The sequence below is a fragment of the Dendrobates tinctorius genome, unplaced genomic scaffold (genome assembly GCF_039654945.1).
Source record: "Dendrobates tinctorius isolate UK_male_01 unplaced genomic scaffold, ASM3965494v1 ptg000445l, whole genome shotgun sequence".
In the NCBI taxonomy this organism is placed as follows: Eukaryota; Metazoa; Chordata; class Amphibia; order Anura; family Dendrobatidae; genus Dendrobates; species Dendrobates tinctorius.
Window position 1 is genome coordinate 407,969 of NW_027362107.1, and position 25,314 is coordinate 433,282.

The 25,314-nt window shown below is 54.6% G+C and overlaps 1 protein-coding gene across 9 annotated transcripts in view; it reads left to right on the forward strand.

Annotated features, from left to right (window-relative positions):
• The window catches only part of USH1C (USH1 protein network component harmonin), a 270,528-nt gene that overhangs the window by 134,764 nt on the left and 110,450 nt on the right, over positions 1-25,314 (forward strand). The window lies entirely within an intron of this gene.

Consider the following 25,314-nt stretch of genomic DNA (forward strand, 5'->3'; position numbering starts at 1 on the left):
TACTTGGATGATATCGCCATCTTCAGCCAGACGTGGGAGGAACATCTGAACCAAGTAGCCGTTATTCTTGACCTGCTTCTTGCAGCAGGCCTAACCATTCGACCAGATAAATGCCAATTGGGGATGGGTGAAGTCCGGTACCTAGGGCATAGAGTAGGAGGAGGGAAGCTCCGTCCCGAACCTGCCAAAATCCAGGCTATTAGAGACTGGCCTGTACCCCAAACTAAGAAACAAGTTATGGCTTTTTTGGGCACTGCCAGTTATAACCGAAAATTTGTTTCTCATTTCAGCACTGTGGCCAAGCCTCTTACCGACCTGACCAAGAAAACGATGCCCCGGCTGGTGATCTGGACTCCAGCCTGTGATGAGGCTTTTAACCAGCTGAAGGACGCTCTGGTCTGTGACCCTGTTCTGGCTGCTCCAGACTACAAGAGGAGATTCATTGTGCAGACGGACGCCTCTGCTTATGGACTGGGGGCTGTCCTCAGCCAGGTGAATGCAGCTGGGGACGAGCACCCCATTGCCTACCTCAGCCGGAAACTGCTGGACCGAGAAGTGGCCTATGAAACTGTTGAAAAAGAATGTCTGGCTGTAGTGTGGGCCCTTAGGAAACTAAGGCCGTATCTGTATGGACGAGAATTCACTGTGGTTACTGATCACAATCCCCTCACCTGGCTGAACAGTCTCTGGGGACAATGGACGCTTACTACGATGGAGCCTGGCACTGCAGCCCTATAACTTTACCATACAGTATAGAAGAGGCAGCCAACACCAAAATGCAGATGGACTGTCCAGGCAAGAGGAGTCCTGAGTCCTGTCAGCCATGCCTGTGTGTACTTAACCAGTGACCTGTAGAGGTCCCTAGTACGTACGCAGATTGGGAGGGGAAGGGATTGTCATGATTTGTAGTCTTGCCCTGTCCTGTATTTTGTATAATATGTCATTTAACTTTTCTCTGGTTCATTTGCTGTAAATTAACCATGTCTCCTTCCCCCAATACTTTGCAAAGTCTTGTGATGTACCTGGACCATAATCTAATTTAGGCTTGTGTCAACAGCTAGTGGAACTTTGGCTATTGATTTCCTAAGCAGAAGATAACCTACAATACACACCCTGTAGACTCAGTGGAGCCCTTACATTTCTAGAATCTTCTGATGGACCAAACCATTGAATAGTAGGTGTGACCCCTACCCCCCTTCAGATGGGCTGATCCCAGGAGCCCTGACAATACATTCTTGTTTTAAGATCAGATGTGAGTTGGATGCTAAAAGAGAAGGACGAGGCTGTCTGAGGAAGCTTCGGCCTCTGTGTGATCGTGGTGGATTTCTGGGACTCTTAAAGGACTATGGTTTTGTGATCTGGCACAAGGATTGTCGGGAGGTGCCCCCGAATCAGTTTCCTGTGGACTTATTTTGGGACTCTGCAAATTACCTTCGTGTTGTTCCTGTATTCTGGTCAATAAATCTGTTGGATCGTTCCCAGGCCTGTTGTCCCTCCTTGCTCTGGAGAATACTCCCGTCACACTCACCAGCCAGTATGTGTGGTATAGTTACTGCAACTGTGAGAAGGTGTAAACATGAAAGCCCGTCCCACCCGGGGACGGGACCACCTGCTGAGGTTATTTTAAGTATTAAAAATCAGCATGAGGGGCGTGGCCTAGCTCTTGATGTGAGAAGTCGGGTGGCTGTGCTTCTCTGCCACCATTAGCCTCAATTATCCTGCACAGAGCCCGAACAAGCTAATTCCTTTACCAGGATCAGATGTCTGAAGGTCCCAGGAGTCAGGGGCGAGCTTCTGCCAGACTCAGAGAGACAGACTTGGGCCGCAAAAGGCAGAAAGATGTCGGAGCCTGCAGCAGTGCCTCAGTCCAAGATGGTGCTGAGTGAGAGGAGGAGGCGGGAAGAAGAAACACAGCCTATGCACAGAGGCTGGAAGTCTCAGCCCGGCTGAACAGGTATGTGAGGGGCATAGAGACAGATGAAGAAGGAAATGGAGGGAGTGAGAAGCACAGAGATGAGGAGGAAGACGATGAGGAGATGCCTGTGCTGAATGCAGAGCTGGAGCAGCAGGAAGAGGGGGATGGTGACACTGTGCAGTCAGCTGAAAGTGCAGATGTAGCAGAGCCCACCCTGCGGGATGTATTCCAAGCTGTCTTATACTGCAAGACTGCCTTAACTGCTCTAACAAAGCAGGTGAATTGCTTGAAAGAAGAAATGGGAGGCATAAAAACATCTATGCAGAAAGTTACAGCCAGATTAACTGAGGTGGAGGACAGAGTTGGTGTAACAGAAGATCACTTAACCTCAGTGCAAAAGACACAACAACAGCACACTCAGAGGATCACGGTAGTAGCCAATAAAAATGATGACCTGGAAAACCGGTCACGTAGGAACAATTTACGCATTGTGGGCATTGCTGAGAGAGCTGAGGGTGCTGACCCCACAGCCTTTATTGAAACCTGGCTGCTGGACAAGTTTGGTGCTGATAACTTGTCGAGAGTGTTTGCGGTGGAGCGTGCCCATCGCGTACCCATGAGACCCCCAGTGCCGGGAGATGGACCTCGCACGATGCTAGCCAGAATCCTGAATTGCAGAGACAGGGACACTATCTTACGAAAGGCTGCAAAGTTGACAGATCTTAACCTGGAGGGCAAACGAATCGAAATATACCCGGATTACTCAGCCGAGGTGCAAAAGTTGCGACTGCGGTATGGCGAAGTGAAGAAACAGCTCCGCTCTTTGCATTTGAAATACTCTACAATTTATCCTGCTAAATTAAGAGTGGAAGCTTTTGGAAAGGTCATTTTTTTTCCCGTCACCGGTTGAGGCTGCTTCGTGGTTGGAGCGCAACCGGAGCAAATTGAGAGAAGATAATGGTAATATGACCACATGACCCTGCTAGACTGATCACTGGACAGGGTTGTGGCGCTGCTTTATTCTGCGAAATAGGAGCGCAGAGGAGGGGGAGAACTCCCCACTGGGATCTACGTATTATGGTTAATTGTTTGACTAATGGTTCGGGACTATGCATACTGTTGACAATATGGCGGAGAGGCTGCCAATGATGGAGGAGGACACGACGCATGTTGAAGTGCGGAATACTGAGCCGTTGCTCAGGTTCTTTGAGCTCCCACTCTCACGTTGGGGAGAGAGTGACAACTGCAAAAGGGGAAGGCTGGGGGGAGGGGAAGCGGAGAGGGATGGGGGGAGGTGGGTGGGGCGGATTTGTAGGGAGATGGGGGTTTTCATGCTGTTTGACCGGGTATGATTGGGACCACAATGTAATGATGTTACTTGATGATGATGGATTGTTCTTTCTAATGCACAATGAGTAACCGTACTGTTCGGATGTTAAGTTGGAATGTGCGTGGTATATCTGATAAGGTTAAGAGGGCGTCTGTCCTGAATCATATCAAATCCTGTTAACCTATGATCGCGTGCTTGCAGGAGACACATCTCACTAGAGACACTATGCACTGGTTGTCAAGAGCCTGGATGCTAAAGACATATCATTCTACTTATTCCTCGTACTCCAGAGGGGTGTCGGTCCTAATACACAAAAACACACATTATGAAGAGCTGGAAGTGCATGTAGACAGTGAAGGGCAGTATGTATGGATTGCTTGCAGATTGTTCGGACATAAAATGATTTTAGTGGCTTTATATATCCCTCCACCTTACTCTAAAAAGAAACTACAAGCAGTACGGGAACTGACGGGCAGATGGGGGGAGACTCCGTTGTTGATTATGGGAGATGTTAACAACACTGTGAATGATTATTGGGATAAAGTACGACCGGCAGGTACGGAAGCTGGACAGGACAGGATGACTGCCTTTGGCAAGTATGTAGGGGAACTTGGGCTGGTAGATCTGTGGAGAGTACGAAATGAGGGTAAGAGGACTTTTTCATGTCATTCTGCAACACATGGAACACTGTCGAGGATAGACCTGGCTTTGGGGGATACCGCTATGGACGGGATGGTGGGGGAGGTGGAATACCTACAGAGGACTCTCTCGGATCATGGTCCTATGGTGGTCACGCTTCTGGTGAGATCTGCTCAGGGTCAGAGGGGAGGTTGGCGTCTTCACCCGACGTGGCTTAAAGTGGTGGACATGGGTGGCATAACCAAAGAGCTAGAGCACTTCTTCCAAATGAACGAAGGGAGTACTGAGGCCACAACGGTATGGGATGCCATGAAGGCGTTTACGAGGGGACTTTTTATAAGTGAGATTGCGAGGTGTAAGACCAAAACTAAATTGGCAGATCAACAAATAAAGGATGACCTGACAAGAGCGGAGGCAGACATGATTTTGGCGCCAACGAGTGAAGCTCACAATAGACTAAAATTGGCTCAGGAGGCAGTTGATAAACTGCACATGATGCAAGCTGAGAGGAAAAGGGCATTTCAGCAAGCCCAATTCTTTGAAGAAGGAGAGAGAGTAGGTCACTTGATGGCGGTGATATCTGCGGCACAAAGGGAGTCTTCCAGGGTGTATAAACTGAGAGATCAAACAGGGGCGACTCTGACAGACACAAAGGACATACTGGAGGTCTTCAAGGCATATTACATGGCACTGTACACTTCGAGAGCACGGGACACAGAGGGGGATGTGGAGAAATTTTTGGAAGGCATTTCACTACCTAAATTGTCTGAGGAAGATAGGTTGAGGTTGGAAGAACCTGTGAGTGTGGAGGAGGTGGAATGTGCAATACTGTCTATGCCCAATAACAAATCACCAGGAGCTGATGGTCTACCTGGGGAGGTGTACAGGGAGTTAGTGGAACTGCTGGCTCCGAAATTGAAATCTGTGTTTGATGAGGCTTTAGTGACGGGGGCACTGCCGAGATCAATGGAGGAAGCGGTGATAGTAGTTCTGCCGAAGGAGGGAAAAGATCCCATGGATGCGGAGTCGTACAGGCCCATTTCGTTGTTGTCAACGGATGTCAAAATACTCGCTAAGATCCTGGCCACCCGGCTCACCGGGGTTGCGCATACCATTATACACGAGGACCAGTCGGGCTTTATGCCTAACCGCTCCACGGCTGTTAACTTAAGAAGATTATTTCTTAATATGCAACTGCCTGCTGATAATGGTGGCAGGAGAATAGTGATGTCATTGGACGCTAGGAAAGCATTTGATAGCGTGGAATGGCAATACTTATGGAAAATCATGGAGCTGATGGGATTCGGCCCCGCGTTCATGGCCTGGGTGAAGTTATTGTACTCATCCCCAAAGGCGGTAGTTAAGGTGAATGGAGAACAGTCCGGGATGTTTGACTTGCATAGGGGCACAAGGCAGGGGTGTCCGCTGTCCCCGCTATTGTTCGCGGTGGCAGTGGAGCCCCTGGCGGCCAAGATCAGAGCTGAGAGGGGAGTGGTCGGATTTAAATTTGGGAAGCTGGAAGAAAAAATATCATTGTATGCCGACGACATCTTGTTGTTTTTGGAAAGTGCAGGAGAGACACTGGGGTGCGTGATGGATGTAATTAAACAATTTGGGAGCATTTCGGGACTGGAGATAAATTGGCACAAGTCTTATGTCATGGCTGTGGATAGAGCAATAGAAGCGGAGGAGATCGATGAGAGGGGGAAACAACTCCAGCTAGTTTCACAGTTTAGATACCTAGGGATATGGGTAGCTCTTCCACTGTCCCGATTCACGGGTCTGAATTTGGTTCCTCTGCTAGAGAAATTTAAAGGGAAAATAGGTGCGTGGTGCAAATTGGCTTTAACGGTAACGGGTAGAACTAACCTGATTAAGATGGTCCTTATGCCACAACTAATGTACGTTTTGCACAGTTTGCCGATATGGCTACCAAAAAAACGGTTTCGGGGCATTGATTCTATCTTCAGATCCTTGATATGGGGCAAGAAGCAGGCACGGATTAAATTTGGAACTCTGCAAAAAGGAAAGGAAGAGGGAGGACTGGCCGCACCAAATCCATGGGTCTATTTCTTGGCAGTACAGGGCCAGCATGTCAGGGGATGGAGAGAGCTCGATTGTGGAGGAGCAGTCACCGGGTGCTGGTACATGTGATGGGGAGACGCCCACTTGTCCAGGGTCTAGAGGATGGTACCTTTAGGAAACTGGGAGCACCATATCCTACCATAGGCATGATTCAGAAGGTATGGGACACCATTAAAAGGATCAGAGGGGTGGATGAGCTGACTAGGTACTCACCGGTGTGGGACAATGAGCATCTGCCGGAACTTAATAAGCTGCGTCAAATGGGCAATTGGAAGGCGAAAGGAGTGAGATATGTGTGCCAGCTGCAGAGTGGAACGGACCTGAAGACCTTTGAGACATTGAGAGAGGAATGTGATTTGCCTTCGGTATGGGGGTTTCAATACTATATGCTTCGACATGCTTGGAGGGCACAGTGTAGATTGGGAGCCATGACGGTTCAGGGCGACATTGTACTGGACTTTGTGTGTATGAAGGGAGGGACGAGGGGAGTTACATCGAGCATATATCATGATCTACTACACTCCTATCTGGGGGACAATCACCTCACTGCAAAGAGTAAATGGGAGAGGGAGGTGGGTACCCTCACAACAGAACAATGGGAGGCTATTCTTGAATATGTCCCGAAGATCTCTCTAAGCGAGCAGGCTCGGCTCTCCCAATTATATGTAATACATAGAACATACAAAACACCGCTGGTCCTATTCAAGGCGGGCTTGAGGGGAGACTCTAGCTGCCCTAGATGTGGCACAGACCAGGCCGGACTGTTACATATGTTATGGTCGTGTCCGCGGCTGGTGGCATACTGGCTGGTCGTTATCAACAAAATTGAGAGAGCTTATGCATGTACGCTCGACAGGAATCCGGTGCTGTGTGTTTTGGGGGAGGTGGATGGGATACCTGTCTCAGAACATTACAAAGTGGCAATAGCGAGGTTGCTGTATGTGGCACGCAAACTAATAGCACGAAAATGGAAGGATTCGGAACCCCCCACTAGGAGGGAATTTACTGCTCCGACACGTACGGTAATGCATTTAGAGGAAAGCATTTACAGGCGAAGGCATGGTGAAAGAACTTTCGAAAGAATATGGTCCGCCTGGATGGCGGTGATATGATTGTTAAGACTCTCAAGTATACCCGGCACAAGGAGTATTGGGGGAGGGGGGGATGACTTTGATTGTATTACTACAAGATATGTGAATTGTTACATGTATATTGATATCCACTGTTTATTGTTTAAAATCTTGTGAAACCTAAATAAAAATAACTGGTTTAAAAAAAAAAAAACCAGCATGAAAAACTGGAATGGCACTCACCGGGTAAAATGTTTCCAGGCTTTATTAGGGAATCTTCAAGAGGAGAACAGGAGCCAAGGTTCGGAGTAACGCCGGTTGGGTGAGGTTCACCTGTGGAAGCGCACTGTGTGCGAAACGATCGTCGTTACTCCGAACTTTGGCTCCGCTCTCCTGTCAAAGATTCCCTAATAAAGTCTGGAAACATTTTACCCGGTGAGTGCCATTCCATTTTTTTCTTGCTGGTTTTCAATATGGATCTTTGTAGTTTCATGTGAATGAGCTCCTGCGGGTTGTTTGGGAAATGAGCCGGCTGCGGCTCCTGTGAGCTGTTACCGGAGGTGCGAGCTTAGTAGCGGTGCCGTCCAGCTGCTTTTCTTGGATAAACTATTATTTTAAGTATTAGACTCCACTCCACTCACTACCAGAGCTGCAGTCACTATTCTGCTGTTACATTGTGTCTTATCCTCCAACTCTTTTATTTTACAAAATTATCAAAATTACACTCAGAAACAAACCACAATACATAAACTAAAGAAAACCAACATAGACAGACATAAAATGTGCAAAACATGCGCAAACAACTGAAAGTCCAAATCCTTTCCTTGTCCCCCACTGAGCTCGGCAGCTTAGGGTCCCCCAGCAGGAATCCACTTAAAAGAGAATACAAAGAAACATAAACCCCTCTCCCCACTCTCACTCCATTCACCCCCATTCACCCCCATTCACACCTCACCGATTTTACTAGTTTACTATTTACAATTTTACTATTTACAAAAACCAAACGAAAATAACCCTTTCCTGGCCCTCCGCCTTGAAAAAAAACAAGAACTCTGCCACTTTGGCCGACAAACCTTACCTCCTATTACACAGCAAAGATTTTTTTTTTTTTTTCCTCTCCCACACATGGCAACAAGTTCGCAGCCTTTTTTCCCACCACCTTGCACCGCAGGTCCTACAAGTTTGTAGCCTTGTCACTGCAAAATCTGGTCCACGAAAGTTTATGGCCTTTTGATTCCACACGAAAACTATTTCCAGGGTCCGCAGAGTCTACTTCTCCTGCCCTGCTCCTTTGCTCCTCTGCTCCTTCATGTTGCTCTTGGCATCCGGTCATCCATCCACCAACCCCCCATGCACCCCCCTCCCAACCTGACTACACCCCATCCACAGATTCTAACTAAAAAAAACAAAAAAAACGTGTGTTATATGTTTTTCCTTTTACCAAAGCACAACCAAAAGACATTTTCCAAAACTCTCAATACCATCCCATCTACTTACGCATTAATATACAAACTAAACACAGCATTTACATACCCAAGGCCCAAGTTTGGCACCTGTAAGCCCAATATCCATTATATGTCCTGTTTTTAAAACAAAAAGCTAAGGTGGCATGCACCAGCCCACCACCAGGAAAACGGGGTTCTAGAGGCTCCATCCCTCACTAACACATTCATCCTATCCCTCAAGAACTAAGACTGTCCCTACTTCTGTCCCTAAAAAAGAAACCTGTCCCTACCTGCCCCTACTCTACCTAACTTATCATAACTAACTCTCTATCTGTCCCTCAGTGCCTGTCCCTCCCTGTCCCTATCTGCCCCTACTTCTGTCCCTAACACACCCAGTGAAACTTATGCTATCCCTACCCTCATTCACACGGAGCTAGCTCTCCCTTGAGTGCGTTTTTAAAAGGAGAGGCCTCTCCAAAGCCAAGAGGCCTTCCTCACACCCAACCTTTCGAACTCCAAAGAACGGACCTTCACCAGGTCACCCAAGATGTTTCCTACCACCTCATCCCTTGGGAGGGTTTTTTTCCGCGTCGTAACTAGGCACCGTGCATTCCAAGTGTGGAACCTAACCGCTGCACTGACTAGGAATAAAGTGCACGGGTCCCGGCCACCCAGGGATCTGAACGCTCCATAGGCCCATTCAGTGTAGGAGAGGGACGCCAGCCGCGGCCAACGTATGGGGGCACCCACCCTGTTGTAAACCTCTGCATTAAAGGGACAATGAAGCAGGAAGTGCTCCATGCTTTCCAGCACGTCGCCACACTCCTCACGAGGGCAACCCCGGTCATCGGAGTTCCTGCACTTCAAGTTGTCCCTTACATACAGCCTCCCGTGGAAGCAACGCCAGGTCAAGTCCCAAAACTTCATGGGGATCCGCTTAGAATTTAAAAGCCCCAGCCCGACCTCCAGATCCCGGCCTGGGCAATCCTTAAGGGCCAGGGGCTTCTGGAAATGGGTCAACAGGACCCTCCTGTCAAGGCACTGCCTCGACATGGTCCTGATTTCCCACATTCCCAGACCCCACCGGCGGATCACCTTCAGAACCGGGGTAGCGTAAGCCGGAAGATGCCCATGAGGTGTGCGTAGGTCCTTCACCCGCCCTCCTGTCTCCCATTCCTGGAAGAAAGGCCAAAGCCAACCCTTGCAGGAGACTACCCACGGAGGAGCCCTCTCTAGCCAGAGGTTAGAGATGTTAGTCTTAAGAAAGGTGTTTACTAGAAACACCACCGGGTTGACCATACCCAACCCGCCTAGTCTCCTCGTACGGTATGTAACCTCCCTCTTGATTAGGTTAAGCCTATTCCCCCATAACAATTGGAAGAACAGGCTATAGACCCGCGTCCAGAGAGGTTCCGGCAAGATGCACACACTGCCCAGGTATATCAATAAAGGTAGCAGATAGCCTTTAGCCAGGGCAACCCTTTCCCTCAGGGTTAAAGACCAACCCTTCCATTGGTCCACCTTTTGGGCGGCGATCTTAAGTCTGCCCTCCCAATTTTGCTGGGGGTAGTCCCCGGGGCCAAATTCGATGCCTAGAATTTTGGCGGTGGCCTGGGGCCCTGGAAGGGTGTCCGGGAGATCAAAACTAGGATCTCCCCCTCCCAGCCAGAGACTTTCACACTTATCCCGGTTGATCATGGACCCGGATGCCTCCGAGTAGCGCACTACCTCCGACATGACCCAGTCCGCCTCCCCTCTCGAGGATACGAACAGGGAAACATCATCGGCGTACGCCACCACCCTCAGAGAGGAGCCAGAGCCCGCCCGGTCCATCCCGACTCCCGCCAACGGTCCACGATCTACCCTCCTTAAGAAGGGATCGATCGCGAACACGTATAAAAGCGGGCTCAGCGGACAGCCCTGACGGACCCCAGAACCCACCTCAAAAGGACGACCTGACCAACCATTCACCAGCGGAAAAGTCTCAGCCCCTTGGTACAAGATCTCTAACCATTTTACAAACCTCCCAGGCAGACCATACCTCAAAAGGACGGACCAGAGGTACTCGTGGTTGACCCGGTCAAAGGCTTTCGCTTGATCTAATGACAGCAAGTACCCCTTCCAGTGACCTGCCCTACCCTGCTCCACTGCCTCTCGGACACCGAGCACAGCACTAAAAGTACTGCGGCCTGGAACAGAGCAATGCTGGGCCCCTGAAAGGAGCCGGGGTGCAAACTTCACCAGCCGATTAAACAGCACCTTGGCCAGAACCTTCCGGTCCGTATCGAGAAGCGCTATGGGACGCCAGTTCTCGATTCGGGACGGATCCTTACCCTTTGACAGAATAATGAGGGCTGACTTCCTCATTGAGCCGGGAAGAGTGCCCGAGGAGAGACACTCATTAAAGACCCCTGTCAAGAGGGGGACCAAGGAGTCCCTAAAAGTCTTATAGAACTCAGATGTTAAGCCATCCGGACCTGGCGATTTCTTGAGCCGAAGCCCATCAATGGCCAGTCTCACTTCCTCTTCCCTGATTTCTTCTGCCAAAACACCAAGAGAGGGGTCACCCCCTGGCTCAGGGATGGCTTCAGCCAGGAAAGCCGACATCCTGTCCCGATCCAGATCCTTCTTTTCCAAGAGGTGTGAGTAGAAGGATCTGACCACCTCCAGGATCCCTGATTTGGATCTGTTCAGGGACCCCGTACTGTCGATCAGTCCTGTCACCATCTTACAATTCACTGACATCTTACAGTTTCTGTAAGGGTCGGGCGAGCGGTACTTCCCGAAGTCCCTCTCAAAAACCAAAGATGTGTGCCTATCATACTGACACCTCTTGAGCAAAGATTTCACTCTGGAGATTTCCTCTCGGTCACCTCCAGTCGAGACAAGCTGCTCGAGTTTCCTCCCCAGAGCCTGGTACAAGCGGTGCCTGTTCAGACTCCTGAGGCTCGAGAGCTGACGGAAGAACCCCGCCACCCGCTTTTTGAAGATCTCCCACCACTCTGACTTACTACTACAGAGATCCAACAGCGGTACCTGGCTCTGAAGAAAATCCTCGAAGGATTGTCTCACCTCCGCTTCTTCCAGCAGGGACGAATTGAGCTTCCACAGCCCTCTTCCCATCCGAGGAGTCTCTGCAACATTCAGAGAAAAGAAAATTAGACAGTGATCGGAGAACTCCACCTCAACGGCGGACACAGCAGAAAAGATGGCGTCCTCCTTCAAAAAAAACCTGTCTATTCTAGACCTACAGCTACCCCTATGGTAGGTGAAACCTCCGTGACCTGGGGTGTGCCGGATGTGGGCATCCACCAGGCGAGCTTCACTGGCTATGCTATTCAACGCGACGCTATCATAAGCCAGGCGATCTCCGGGACCCCCCCGGTCACGGGACCTCGTAATGGTGTTGAAGTCCCCACCGAAGACCACCTGTCGGCTCGTAAAAAGAAAGGGCTTGATCCTCAGGAAGAGACATTTGCGGTCCCACTTGGACTGCGGGCCGTAGATGTTGATGAGCCGGAGCTCTTGTCCCCTCATGAAGACATCTAGGATCAGGCACCTCCCCATTTCCAACTCAGTAACCCGTCGGCATTCAACTGCTGCAGTCTTAAAAAGGACTGCCACCCCGCTATACGGCTCGGCCGCAAGAGACCAGTATGAGGGCCCGCACCTCCACTCCCTCCGTGCTTTATAGATGGCCCCCATGTCTGTTAGTCTGGTCTCTTGCAAGAATAAAATTTCTGCCTCAATCCGGGAGAAAAAATCAAAGGCCGTGAAGCGAGCCGCATCTGACTTAATGCTGGCGACATTAATAGACGCCAGCGTCAACGGGGCGAGTTCAGCCATCATGGGTGATCGAGTTGGATGGCCAATTTCTTCCCTACCCCGCTATTACCTCCTCCTGGGGAGGGGTCAGACACCTTCCTTTTCAGGGAAGCTCCCGACGTGTCCATCCCACCCCCCCCGGTGTCCTCGCCCCCGGGTTCCAGGTCTGTCCCCCCCTCAGGAGGAGCAATGCCCCCTGAGGGACGGACTCCGCCATCCCCCGAAGGACCCTCCGGTGTTACCCCCGGCCCAGTACCCTCGTCTTGCGGTTCATCATCTGAACCCCCGAGGGCGCTGAACCGGTTGGAGAGTCTGATCAGAGGGGGGTCAGCGGGCCCTTCCGTATGCACCCTTGTGGTCGGGGGCGGGGGGGACTTTGAAGGCTTGTCAGCCTTCCTCCCCACCGCTTTGCGCTTGGCACGCCTGGTTTTGCCACCTGGTGCTGTAGGCTGCTCTTGGACATCCTCATCAACACTTTCATACTGAGAGGAATTGTCCGAGTCAGCCGCTTTCTCCTCTCTCTCCATCCTCCTGATCTCCTCACTCACCGCACTCTCCCCCAGGGCCTCAGAGGCTTTGGCCACGGGCCTGGAGGGAGGAGCAGGCATCACCCCGGTTGCCCGAGGCTCCACCTGTCCCTTACCTCCCTGGCGTTTTTCCTGCCTCCGCTGGTACGCGGGGCCCCTTGCAGCATTGCCCTTCCTCACTGGCCCCTCAGCCCTTCCCCCTTCGCCACCACCTGCCACAGCAGAAGCAGCGCCACCGGGGGTTGCCCCCCCGCGGTCTCCCCCCACCGGGCCTGTGGCGGCATTAGAGAAAGAGCGAGGGCAGCGGCTGAGAGGGTGACCCAGGTCACCACACAGGTGGCACCGAATGTCTTTGCACAAGGCAGCCAGGTGACCTACCCCACCACACAACGCGCACTTCTGCACCTTGCAGTTGGCGCTGAAGTGAGTGGGGTCGCCGCACTTGTGGCAGACCTTCGGTTGCCCCTGGTAGAAGACCAGGATCCTGTCCCTTCCCAGGAACGCCGAGGAAGGGATGTGGGTGACCGTGCCGCCGGAAACCTTCAATTTGACCATGAAGGTCCAGCCCCCCGACCAGATGCCAAACTCGTCCCTGTTCTTTTTTGGGACCTCGGTGACCTCCCCGTAACGGGAAAGCCACGTCATGATGTCCACGCCTGCGAGTGACTCGTTACATGTAACCACGGTCACTCGCTTGACGGAATTTTGGCGAGACACCGCTTGAGCCACGAAGTCTCGCCATCCGGGCTCTTCTCGCACCAGCTCGTAGTTTGACCAGAAGAGCTCAAGCCCCTCTGGCCGCACGAAGCTGACGTCGAAGAAGCGGGACGCCGAAGGGTGTATCAGGGCAAAGATGTCATTCGCCCCGAAGCCCATCTTAAGGAGGAGCTCCACCACCTTGCTCCTAGGTGGACAAGCTTCACTGCCCCCCCACCTAAGACGGACCACATTCCTTCTTGGCGGCCCCTGCCCGGCTGTGGGGAGAGACCAAACAGTCCCTCCCTCCCTTTGATTTTGGAAGGCTGCTAGGCCATGTCTCTCTATCCAGAAAGACAGGTCCACTGTCCTCCCCTCTACCATGATCGATCTTTCTCCCCTTTGGAGGGCCTCCAGGAAACGGCGGTGCAAACCGCCGTCCCCGGAGCCCGGAGGCGAGGAGACCCCCCCGGAACCACCCCGACCCCCAGCCGCGACCCCCGCATAATTACGTTGGGGCCTCGCGGCTGGGGGGGCAGACGGGCCAGCCCTCCCACCACTACCACCACTTGTGCCAGCACCCTCATTCACTCTCCCGTTCACTCTTTTATTATTTCCACTCGCTCCGGCACTCACTCCAGCATTTACTGCCACATTCACACTCGCACTCACTCCCTCATCCATATCGCTCACATCACCATTTATGTCCTCAAACAGCTCTTCAAAAATATCTCCTATCTCACTCCCACTCTCACTTCCAGATAGACCACTATTTACATTAGCAGACTTGGTGTTGCAGTACCCCTGCCTGCCTGCTGGGGGCCCTTACTGGCCAGTGCTCTGCTCCTTGGAGCTGCTGGCACTGCTCCAACTCTTGTCCAGGAGTGCCGCTGCCCCTTTAAATACCTCCGAGCAGAGCGCACTCAGTACGCCCTGCCCGAGCCTGGGAGCAGCAGCAGCTCCTGGGTTCTCTGGCTCCACTTTTTTTCCTTTTTGCGGTGTCTTTGCACTGAGGACAGGGACGGCCACTGCCACCGCACCCTGCCCTCTGCTGTTCGCCCCCGCCGGCTTCCCAAGGAGCGCCAGAGCCCCCGCACCACCAGATGGAGGTAAGCGGGCTGGGGACCCCGACAACTCCCTACCGACTTTTGGGGGCACTATGCTGCTTGAGGGGGTAGGCGGGACAGGAGGCAGTGGGCCCGCCAAGGCCACGCCCCCCCCGCCGGCCGCAGCCACCCCGGGCAGAGCAGTGACCCCTTGCGAGGCCACGCCCTCCCCAGGTGACGCGGGCACAGCGGGCGGGACAGCGGCCGAGGAGGACACGCCCCCCCCGCATGCCGCAGCCTTTGCAGGCTGGGCAACACTCGGGGAGGCCACGCCCCCCTCACGGACTGTCACTGCGCCCCTGAACCCACCACTTGATGTTGGCAGGGCTGGCCACTCCCCCTCATCGCCCAGCGGCGGCGGTGCCCCCAGCACGGACCCCTTTTTGGGTCTACGCGCCGGGGACCCCGCTCTTGCCACGGGCGCCGTCAGAGGAGCTACCAGCCCCTTGCATTTTTTTAGCTGCTGCTTCACAGCAGCCTCCACGCCCTTTCTAGGTCTCTGGACCCCCATAAGTGGACCAGACTTAACGGACCCGTGCGTGGGGGATCCAGAGACCCCAGCACTCACCGCCGGAGGTGCGGTCCTGGCTGTACCCGTGCTGAGCGCCAGGCCAGCCCCCCCTGCCACCGGGGACTGAGCCCGGACACCACTACTGCCAATACCGCCAGCGGCTGTTACACCACTGGCACCAGCACCGACCTCCATGTCGCTGCCTGAACCCTCACCGCCACCACCAGATGTGACGGTAAGGTCCAGGCACACATCACTCTGCCCGCGCCCCCGCTGCGGACCCACCACAGGGCCCGAGCCGGGGTGGGCAGCGGGTTCCATACAGCGGGACAGAGGGGCCCCGGAAAGAGGGACAAACATAAGTTTGTCAGCCACGGTGTTTTTTGGCTTGCGCTTGTTTTTTTTCTTTTTCCTCTTTCCGGTTGCCCCGTCCTCAGGGCAGACCTCATCCCCAAAGAGCAGTGTGCCAAACCGCTCTGGGGACTCGATCTGCCTCACCTGCTGTAGGACGAGGCAGCCCCCCTCACTACTACTGTCCCCACTCCCACCAGCCTCCCCCTCGCCCCCACTTTCCTCCGAGTAACTGGAGTCCGGTGGGAGAGCCACTTGCTCAGGGGCCACCCCGCTGCATGTTACCTGGGTGTTGTTGCTCACCAGGCCTTCAGGTGGGGCAGGCGTAGATGTTCCGCCATCCTCCTCTTCGTGCTCCACCTGGCAGGGGCCTCCCGACCCCCCAGGAGACCCTCCGGTCATGGCTCTAAACCGGTCATCGTTTTTCAGTTTCTCTGCGAAGGGGCCGCTCCCACTCAGGATAGCCGCCCGTATCTCCTCCAAGGCCCTGATAGCCCCCTTCAGCCTCTCCACCGTGGCGGAGACCTCAGCTCGTCTCGAGGCGGGGAGCCGGTTCTTAGCCACCGCTCGTGCTCCCCTTAACTCCTCCCGGAGTTTTCTCAGCTGTTTGGCGGCCTCCTCATATTCGCAGAGGTGCGCATGGATGCGGGAGGCGTAGATGGTGGATGGCTCTCCCTCAGCTCTGGAGCCCCAGATGTTGGGGGGCTCTGCCACTGCACCTCTGCTCTGGGCCGCCACTCCTCCGGGAGGAGGAGCCGCCACGGTACCAGCTTCGGGGGGCCCGGTGTCCCGGGGCTCCTGGGTCCTGCGACCCCCTCTCTCCTGGCTCCGTCTCTTCCCCATCTCCCTGGGACTGGCTGGCTGCACCCTGGCCTCCGGATGGTGCTGAGGCCCCCCACCCCCAGCTGGCTTGCCGGAGGGTGGGAGCCAGGGGCACAGCCCCGGCGCTCAGTCCCAGGGAAAGTCCTCTTTCCTGGGAAGGGGGCAGATGGAAAGTCCTTGCAGGAAAAAACCTCCCTTCCCAGGAGCTTAGCAAGGCCCTAGCCTGCAGACGCTCAGCACAGATGCTCCTCCTCTTCCTGGGCGTGCTTTATCCTCCAACTCTTTTATTTTACAAAATTATCAAAATTACACTCAGAAACAAACCACAATACATAAACTAAAGAAAACCAACATAGACAGACATAAAATGTGCAAAACATGCGCAAACAACTGAAAGTCCAAATCCTTTCCTTGTCCCCCACTGAGCTCGGCAGCTTAGGGTCCCCCAGCAGGAATCCACTTAAAAGAGAATACAAAGAAACATAAACCCCTCTCCCCACTCTCACTCCATTCACCCCCATTCACACCTCACCGATTTTACTAGTTTACTATTTACAATTTTACTATTTACAAAAACCAAACGAAAATAACCCTTTCCTGGCCCTCCGCCTTGAAAAAAACAAGAACTCTGCCACTTTGGCCGACAAACCTTACCTCCTATTACACAGCAAAGATTTTTTTTTTTTTTTTTTTTTTTTTTTTTTTTTTTTTTTTTTCCTCTCCCACACATGGCAACAAGTTCGCAGCCTTTTTTTTCCCACCACCTTGCACCGCAGGTCCTACAAGTTTGTAGCCTTGTCACTTCACAATCTGGTCCACGAAAGTTTATGGCCTTTTGATTCCACACGAAAATTATTTCCAGGGTCCGCAGAGTCTACTTCTCCTGCCCTGCTCCTCTGCTCCTTCATGTTGCTCTTGGCATCCGGTCATCCATCCACCACCCCCCATGCACCCCCCTCCCAACCTGACTACACCCCATCCACACATTCTAACTAAAAAACAAAAAAAAACGTGTGTTATATGTTTTTCCTTTTACCAAAGCACAACCAAAAGACATTTTCCAAAACTCTCAATACCATCCCATCTACTTACGCATTAATATACAAACTAAACACAGCATTTACATACCCAAGGCCCAAGTTTGGCACCTGTAAGCCCAATATCCATTATATGTCCTGTTTTTAAAACAAAAAGCTAAGGTGGCATGCACCAGCCCACCACCAGGAAAACGGGGTTCTAGAGGCCCCATCCCTCACTAACACATTCATCCTATCCCTCAAGAACTAAGACTGTCCCTACTTCTGTCCCTAAAAAAGAAACCTGTCCCTATCTGTCCCTACCTGCCCCTACTCTACCTAACTTATCATAACTAACTCTCTATCTGTCCCTCAGTGCCTGTCCCTCCCTGTCCCTATCTGCCCCTACTTCTGTCCCTAACACACCCAGTGAAACTTATGCTATCCCTACCCTCATTCACACGGAGCTAGCTCTCCCTTGAGTGCGTTTTTAAAAGGAGAGGCCTCTCCAAAGCCAAGAGGCCTTCCTCACACCCAACCTTTCGAACTCCAAAGAACGGACCTTCACCAGGTCACCCAAGATGTTTCCTACCACCTCATCCCTTGGGAGGGTTTTTTTCCGCGTCGTAACTAGGCACCGTGCATTCCAAGTGTGGAACCTAACCGCTGCACTGACTAGGAATAAAGTGCACGGGTCCCGGCCACCCAGGGATCTGAACGCTCCATAGGCCCATTCAGTGTAGGAGAGGGACGCCAGCCGCGGCCAACGTATGGAGGCACCCACCCTGTTGTAAACCTCTGCATTAAAGGGACAATGAAGCAGGAAGTGCTCCATGCTTTCCAGCACGTCGCCACACTCCTCACGAGGGCAACCCCGGTCATCGGAGTTCCTGCACTTCAAGTTGTCCCTTACATACAGCCTCCCGTGGAAGCAACGCCAGGTCAAGTCCCAAAACTTCATGGGGATCCGCTTAGAATTTAAAAGCCCCAGCCCGACCTCCAGATCCCGGCCTGGGCAATCCTTAAGGGCCAGGGGCTTCTGGAAATGGGTCAACAGGACCCTCCTGTCAAGGCACTGCCTCGACATGGTCCTGATTTCCCACATTCCCAGACCCCACCGGCGGATCACCTTCAGAACCGGGGTAGCGTAAGCCGGAAGATGCCCATGAGGTGTGCGTAGGTCCTTCACCCGCCCTCCTGTCTCCCATTCCTGGAAGAAAGGCCAAAGCCAACCCTTGCAGGAGACTACCCACGGAGGAGCCCTCTCTAGCCAGAGGTTAGAGATGTTAGTCTTAAGAAAGGTGTTTACTAGAAACACCACCGGGTTGACCATACCCAACCCGCCTAGTCTCCTCGTACGGTATGTAACCTCCCTCTTGATTAGGTTAAGCCTATTCCCCCATAACAATTGGAAGAACAGGCTATAGACCCGCGTCCAGAGAGGTTCCGGCAAGATGCACACACTGCCCAGGTATATCAATAAAGGTAGCAGATAGCCTTTAGCCAGGGCAACCCTTTCCCTCAGGGTTAAAGACCAACCCTTCCATTGGTCCACCTTTTGGGCGGCGATCTTAAGTCTGCCCTCCCAATTTTGCTGGGGGTAGTCCCCGGGGCCAAATTCGATGCCTAGAATTTTGGCGGTGGCCTGGGGCCCTGGAAGGGTGTCCGGGAGATCAAAACTAGGATCTCCCCCTCCCAGCCAGAGACTTTCACACTTATCCCGGTTGATCATGGACCCGGATGCCTCCGAGTAGCGCACTACCTCCGACATGACCCAGTCCGCCTCCCCTCTCGAGGATACGAACAGGGAAACATCATCGGCGTACGCCACCACCCTCAGAGAGGAGCCAGAGCCCGCCCGGTCCATCCCGACTCCCGCCAACGGTCCACGATCTACCCTCCTTAAGAAGGGATCGATCGCGAACACGTATAAAAGCGGGCTCAGCGGACAGCCCTGACGGACCCCAGAACCCACCTCAAAAGGACGACCTGACCAACCATTCACCAGCGGAAAAGTCTCAGCCCCTTGGTACAAGATCTCTAACCATTTTACAAACCTCCCAGGCAGACCATACCTCAAAAGGACGGACCAGAGGTACTCGTGGTTGACCCGGTCAAAGGCTTTCGCTTGATCTAATGACAGCAAGTACCCCTTCCAGTGACCTGCCCTACCCTGCTCCACTGCCTCTCGGACACCGAGCACAGCACTAAAAGTACTGCGGCCTGGAACAGAGCAATGCTGGGCCCCTGAAAGGAGCCGGGGTGCAAACTTCACCAGCCGATTAAACAGCACCTTGGCCAGAACCTTCCGGTCCGTATCGAGAAGCGCTATGGGACGCCAGTTCTCGATTCGGGACGGATCCTTACCCTTTGACAGAATAATGAGGGCTGACTTCCTCATTGAGCCGGGAAGAGTGCCCGAGGAGAGACACTCATTAAAGACCCCTGTCAAGAGGGGGACCAAGGAGTCCCTAAAAGTCTTATAGAACTCAGATGTTAAGCCATCCGGACCTGGCGATTTCTTGAGCCGAAGCCCATCAATGGCCAGTCTCACTTCCTCTTCCCTGATTTCTTCTGCCAAAACACCAAGAGAGGGGTCACCCCCTGGCTCAGGGATGGCTTCAGCCAGGAAAGCCGACATCCTGTCCCGATCCAGATCCTTCTTTTCCAAGAGGTGTGAGTAGAAGGATCTGACCACCTCCAGGATCCCTGATTTGGATCTGTTCAGGGACCCCGTACTGTCGATCAGTCCTGTCACCATCTTACAATTCACTGACATCTTACAGTTTCTGTAAGGGTCGGGCGAGCGGTACTTCCCGAAGTCCCTCTCAAAAACCAAAGATGTGTGCCTATCATACTGACACCTCTTGAGCAAAGATTTCACTCTGGAGATTTCCTCTCGGTCACCTCCAGTCGAGACAAGCTGCTCGAGTTTCCTCCCCAGAGCCTGGTACAAGCGGTGCCTGTTCAGACTCCTGAGGCTCGAGAGCTGACGGAAGAACCCCGCCACCCGCTTTTTGAAGATCTCCCACCACTCTGACTTACTACTACAGAGATCCAACAGCGGTACCTGGCTCTGAAGAAAATCCTCGAAGGATTGTCTCACCTCCGCTTCTTCCAGCAGGGACGAATTGAGCTTCCACAGCCCTCTTCCCATCCGAGGAGTCTCTGCAACATTCAGAGAAAAGAAAATTAGACAGTGATCGGAGAACTCCACCTCAACGGCGGACACAGCAGAAAAGATGGCGTCCTCCTTCAAAAAAAACCTGTCTATTCTAGACCTACAGCTACCCCTATGGTAGGTGAAACCTCCGTGACCTGGGGTGTGCCGGATGTGGGCATCCACCAGGCGAGCTTCACTGGCTATGCTATTCAACGCGACGCTATCATAAGCCAGGCGATCTCCGGGACCCCCCCGGTCACGGGACCTCGTAATGGTGTTGAAGTCCCCACCGAAGACCACCTGTCGGCTCGTAAAAAGAAAGGGCTTGATCCTCAGGAAGAGACATTTGCGGTCCCACTTGGACTGCGGGCCGTAGATGTTGATGAGCCGGAGCTCTTGTCCCCTCATGAAGACATCTAGGATCAGGCACCTCCCCATTTCCAACTCAGTAACCCGTCGGCATTCAACTGCTGCAGTCTTAAAAAGGACTGCCACCCCGCTATACGGCTCGGCCGCAAGAGACCAGTATGAGGGCCCGCACCTCCACTCCCTCCGTGCTTTATAGATGGCCCCCATGTCTGTTAGTCTGGTCTCTTGCAAGAATAAAATTTCTGCCTCAATCCGGGAGAAAAAATCAAAGGCCGTGAAGCGAGCCGCATCTGACTTAATGCTGGCGACATTAATAGACGCCAGCGTCAACGGGGCGAGTTCAGCCATCATGGGTGATCGAGTTGGATGGCCAATTTCTTCCCTACCCCGCTATTACCTCCTCCTGGGGAGGGGTCAGACACCTTCCTTTTCAGGGAAGCTCCCGACGTGTCCATCCCACCCCCCCCGGTGTCCTCGCCCCCGGGTTCCAGGTCTGTCCCCCCCTCAGGAGGAGCAATGCCCCCTGAGGGACGGACTCCGCCATCCCCCGAAGGACCCTCCGGTGTTACCCCCGGCCCAGTACCCTCGTCTTGCGGTTCATCATCTGAACCCCCGAGGGCGCTGAACCGGTTGGAGAGTCTGATCAGAGGGGGGTCAGCGGGCCCTTCCGTATGCACCCTTGTGGTCGGGGGCGGGGGGGACTTTGAAGGCTTGTCAGCCTTCCTCCCCACCGCTTTGCGCTTGGCACGCCTGGTTTTGCCACCTGGTGCTGTAGGCTGCTCTTGGACATCCTCATCAACACTTTCATACTGAGAGGAATTGTCCGAGTCAGCCGCTTTCTCCTCTCTCTCCATCCTCCTGATCTCCTCACTCACCGCACTCTCCCCCAGGGCCTCAGAGGCTTTGGCCACGGGCCTGGAGGGAGGAGCAGGCATCACCCCGGTTGCCCGAGGCTCCACCTGTCCCTTACCTCCCTGGCGTTTTTCCTGCCTCCGCTGGTACGCGGGGCCCCTTGCAGCATTGCCCTTCCTCACTGGCCCCTCAGCCCTTCCCCCTTCGCCACCACCTGCCACAGCAGAAGCAGCGCCACCGGGGGTTGCCCCCCCGCGGTCTCCCCCCACCGGGCCTGTGGCGGCATTAGAGAAAGAGCGAGGGCAGCGGCTGAGAGGGTGACCCAGGTCACCACACAGGTGGCACCGAATGTCTTTGCACAAGGCAGCCAGGTGACCTACCCCACCACACAACGCGCACTTCTGCACCTTGCAGTTGGCGCTGAAGTGAGTGGGGTCGCCGCACTTGTGGCAGACCTTCGGTTGCCCCTGGTAGAAGACCAGGATCCTGTCCCTTCCCAGGAACGCCGAGGAAGGGATGTGGGTGACCGTGCCGCCGGAAACCTTCAATTTGACCATGAAGGTCCAGCCCCCCGACCAGATGCCAAACTCGTCCCTGTTCTTTTTTGGGACCTCGGTGACCTCCCCGTAACGGGAAAGCCACGTCATGATGTCCACGCCTGCGAGTGACTCGTTACATGTAACCACGGTCACTCGCTTGACGGAATTTTGGCGAGACACCGCTTGAGCCACGAAGTCTCGCCATCCGGGCTCTTCTCGCACCAGCTCGTAGTTTGACCAGAAGAGCTCAAGCCCCTCTGGCCGCACGAAGCTGACGTCGAAGAAGCGGGACGCCGAAGGGTGTATCAGGGCAAAGATGTCATTCGCCCCGAAGCCCATCTTAAGGAGGAGCTCCACCACCTTGCTCCTAGGTGGACAAGCTTCACTGCCCCCCCACCTAAGACGGACCACATTCCTTCTTGGCGGCCCCTGCCCGGCTGTGGGGAGAGACCAAACAGTCCCTCCCTCCCTTTGATTTTGGAAGGCTGCTAGGCCATGTCTCTCTATCCAGAAAGACAGGTCCACTGTCCTCCCCTCTACCATGATCGATCTTTCTCCCCTTTGGAGGGCCTCCAGGAAACGGCGGTGCAAACCGCCGTCCCCGGAGCCCGGAGGCGAGGAGACCCCCCCGGAACCACCCCGACCCCCAGCCGCGACCCCCGCATAATTACGTTGGGGCCTCGCGGCTGGGGGGGCAGACGGGCCAGCCCTCCCACCACTACCACCACTTGTGCCAGCACCCTCATTCACTCTCCCGTTCACTCTTTTATTATTTCCACTCGCTCCGGCACTCACTCCAGCATTTACTGCCACATTCACACTCGCACTCACTCCCTCATCCATATCACTCACATCACCATTTATGTCCTCAAACAGCTCTTCAAAAATATCTCCTATCTCACTCCCACTCTCACTTCCAGATAGACCACTATTTACATTAGCAGACTTGGTGTTGCAGTACCCCTGCCTGCCTGCTGGGGGCCCTGACTGGCCAGTGCTCTGCTCCTTGGAGCTGCTGGCACTGCTCCAACTCTTGTCCAGGAGTGCCGCTGCCCCTTTAAATACCTCCGAGCAGAGCGCACTCAGTACGCCCTGCCCGAGCCTGGGAGCAGCAGCAGCTCCTGGGTTCTCTGGCTCCACTTTTTTTTCTTTTTGCGGTGTCTTTGCACTGAGGACAGGGACAGCCACTGCCACCGCACCCTGCCCTCTGCTGTTCGCCCCCGCCGGCTTCCCAAGGAGCGCCAGAGCCCCCGCACCACCAGATGGAGGTAAGCGGGCTGGGGACCCCGACAACTCCCTACCGACTTTTGGGGGCACTATGCTGCTTGAGGGGGTAGGCGGGACAGGAGGCAGTGGGCCCGCCAAGGCCACGCCCCCCCCGCCGGCCGCAGCCACCCCGGGCAGAGCAGTGACCCCTTGCGAGGCCACGCCCTCCCCAGGTGACGCGGGCACAGCGGGCGGGACAGCGGCCGAGGAGGACACGCCCCCCCCGCATGCCGCAGCCTTTGCAGGCTGGGCAACACTCGGGGAGGCCACGCCCCCCTCACGGACTGTCACTGCGCCCCTGAACCCACCACTTGATGTTGGCAGGGCTGGCCACTCCCCCTCATCGCCCAGCGGCGGCGGTGCCCCCAGCACGGACCCCTTTTTGGGTCTACGCGCCGGGGACCCCGCTCTTGCCACGGGCGCCGTCAGAGGAGCTACCAGCCCCTTGCATTTTTTTAGCTGCTGCTTCACAGCAGCCTCCACGCCCTTTCTAGGTCTCTGGACCCCCATAAGTGGACCAGACTTAACGGACCCGTGCGTGGGGGATCCAGAGACCCCAGCACTCACCGCCGGAGGTGCGGTCCTGGCTGTACCCGTGCTGAGCGCCAGGCCAGCCCCCCCTGCCACCGGGGACTGAGCCCGGACACCACTACTGCCAATACCGCCAGCGGCTGTTACACCACTGGCACCAGCACCGACCTCCATGTCGCTGCCTGAACCCTCACCGCCACCACCAGATGTGACGGTAAGGTCCAGGCACACATCACTCTGCCCGCGCCCCCGCTGCGGACCCACCACAGGGCCCGAGCCGGGGTGGGCAGCGGGTTCCATACAGCGGGACAGAGGGGCCCCGGAAAGAGGGACAAACATAAGTTTGTCAGCCACGGTGTTTTTTGGCTTGCGCTTGTTTTTTTTCTTTTTCCTCTTTCCGGTTGCCCCGTCCTCAGGGCAGACCTCATCCCCAAAGAGCAGTGTGCCAAACCGCTCTGGGGACTCGATCTGCCTCACCTGTTGTAGGACGAGGCAGCCCCCCTCACTACTACTGTCCCCACTCCCACCAGCCTCCCCCTCGCCCCCACTTTCCTCCGAGTAACTGGAGTCCGGTGGGAGAGCCACTTGCTCAGGGGCCACCCCGCTGCATGTTACCTGGGTGTTGTTGCTCACCAGGCCTTCAGGTGGGGCAGGCGTAGATGTTCCGCCATCCTCCTCCTCCTCTTGGCCCTCCACCTGGCAGGGGCCTCCCGACCCCCCAGGAGACCCTCCGGTCATGGCTCTAAACCGGTCATCATTTTTCAGTTTCTCTGCAAAGGGGCCGCTCCCACTCAGGATAGCCGCCCGTATCTCCTCCAAGGCCCTGATAGCCCCCTTCAGCCTCTCCACCGTGGCGGAGACCTCAGCTCGTCTCGAGGCGGGGAGCCGGTTCTTAGCCACCGCTCGTGCTCCCCTTAACTCCTCCCGGAGTTTTCTCAGCTGTTTGGCGGCCTCCTCATATTCGCAGAGGTGCGCATGGATGCGGGAGGCGTAGATGGTGGATGGCTCTCCCTCAGCTCTGGAGCCCCAGATGTTGGGGGGCTCTGCCACTGCACCTCTGCTCTGGGCCGCCACTCCTCCGGGAGGAGGAGCCGCCACGGTACCAGCTTCGGGGGGCCCGGTGTCCCGGGGCTCCTGGGTCCTGCGACCCCCTCTCTCCTGGCTCCGTCTCTTCCCCATCTCCCTGGGACTGGCTGGCTGCACCCTGGCCTCCGGATGGTGCTGAGGCCCCCCACCCCCAGCTGGCTTGCCGGAGG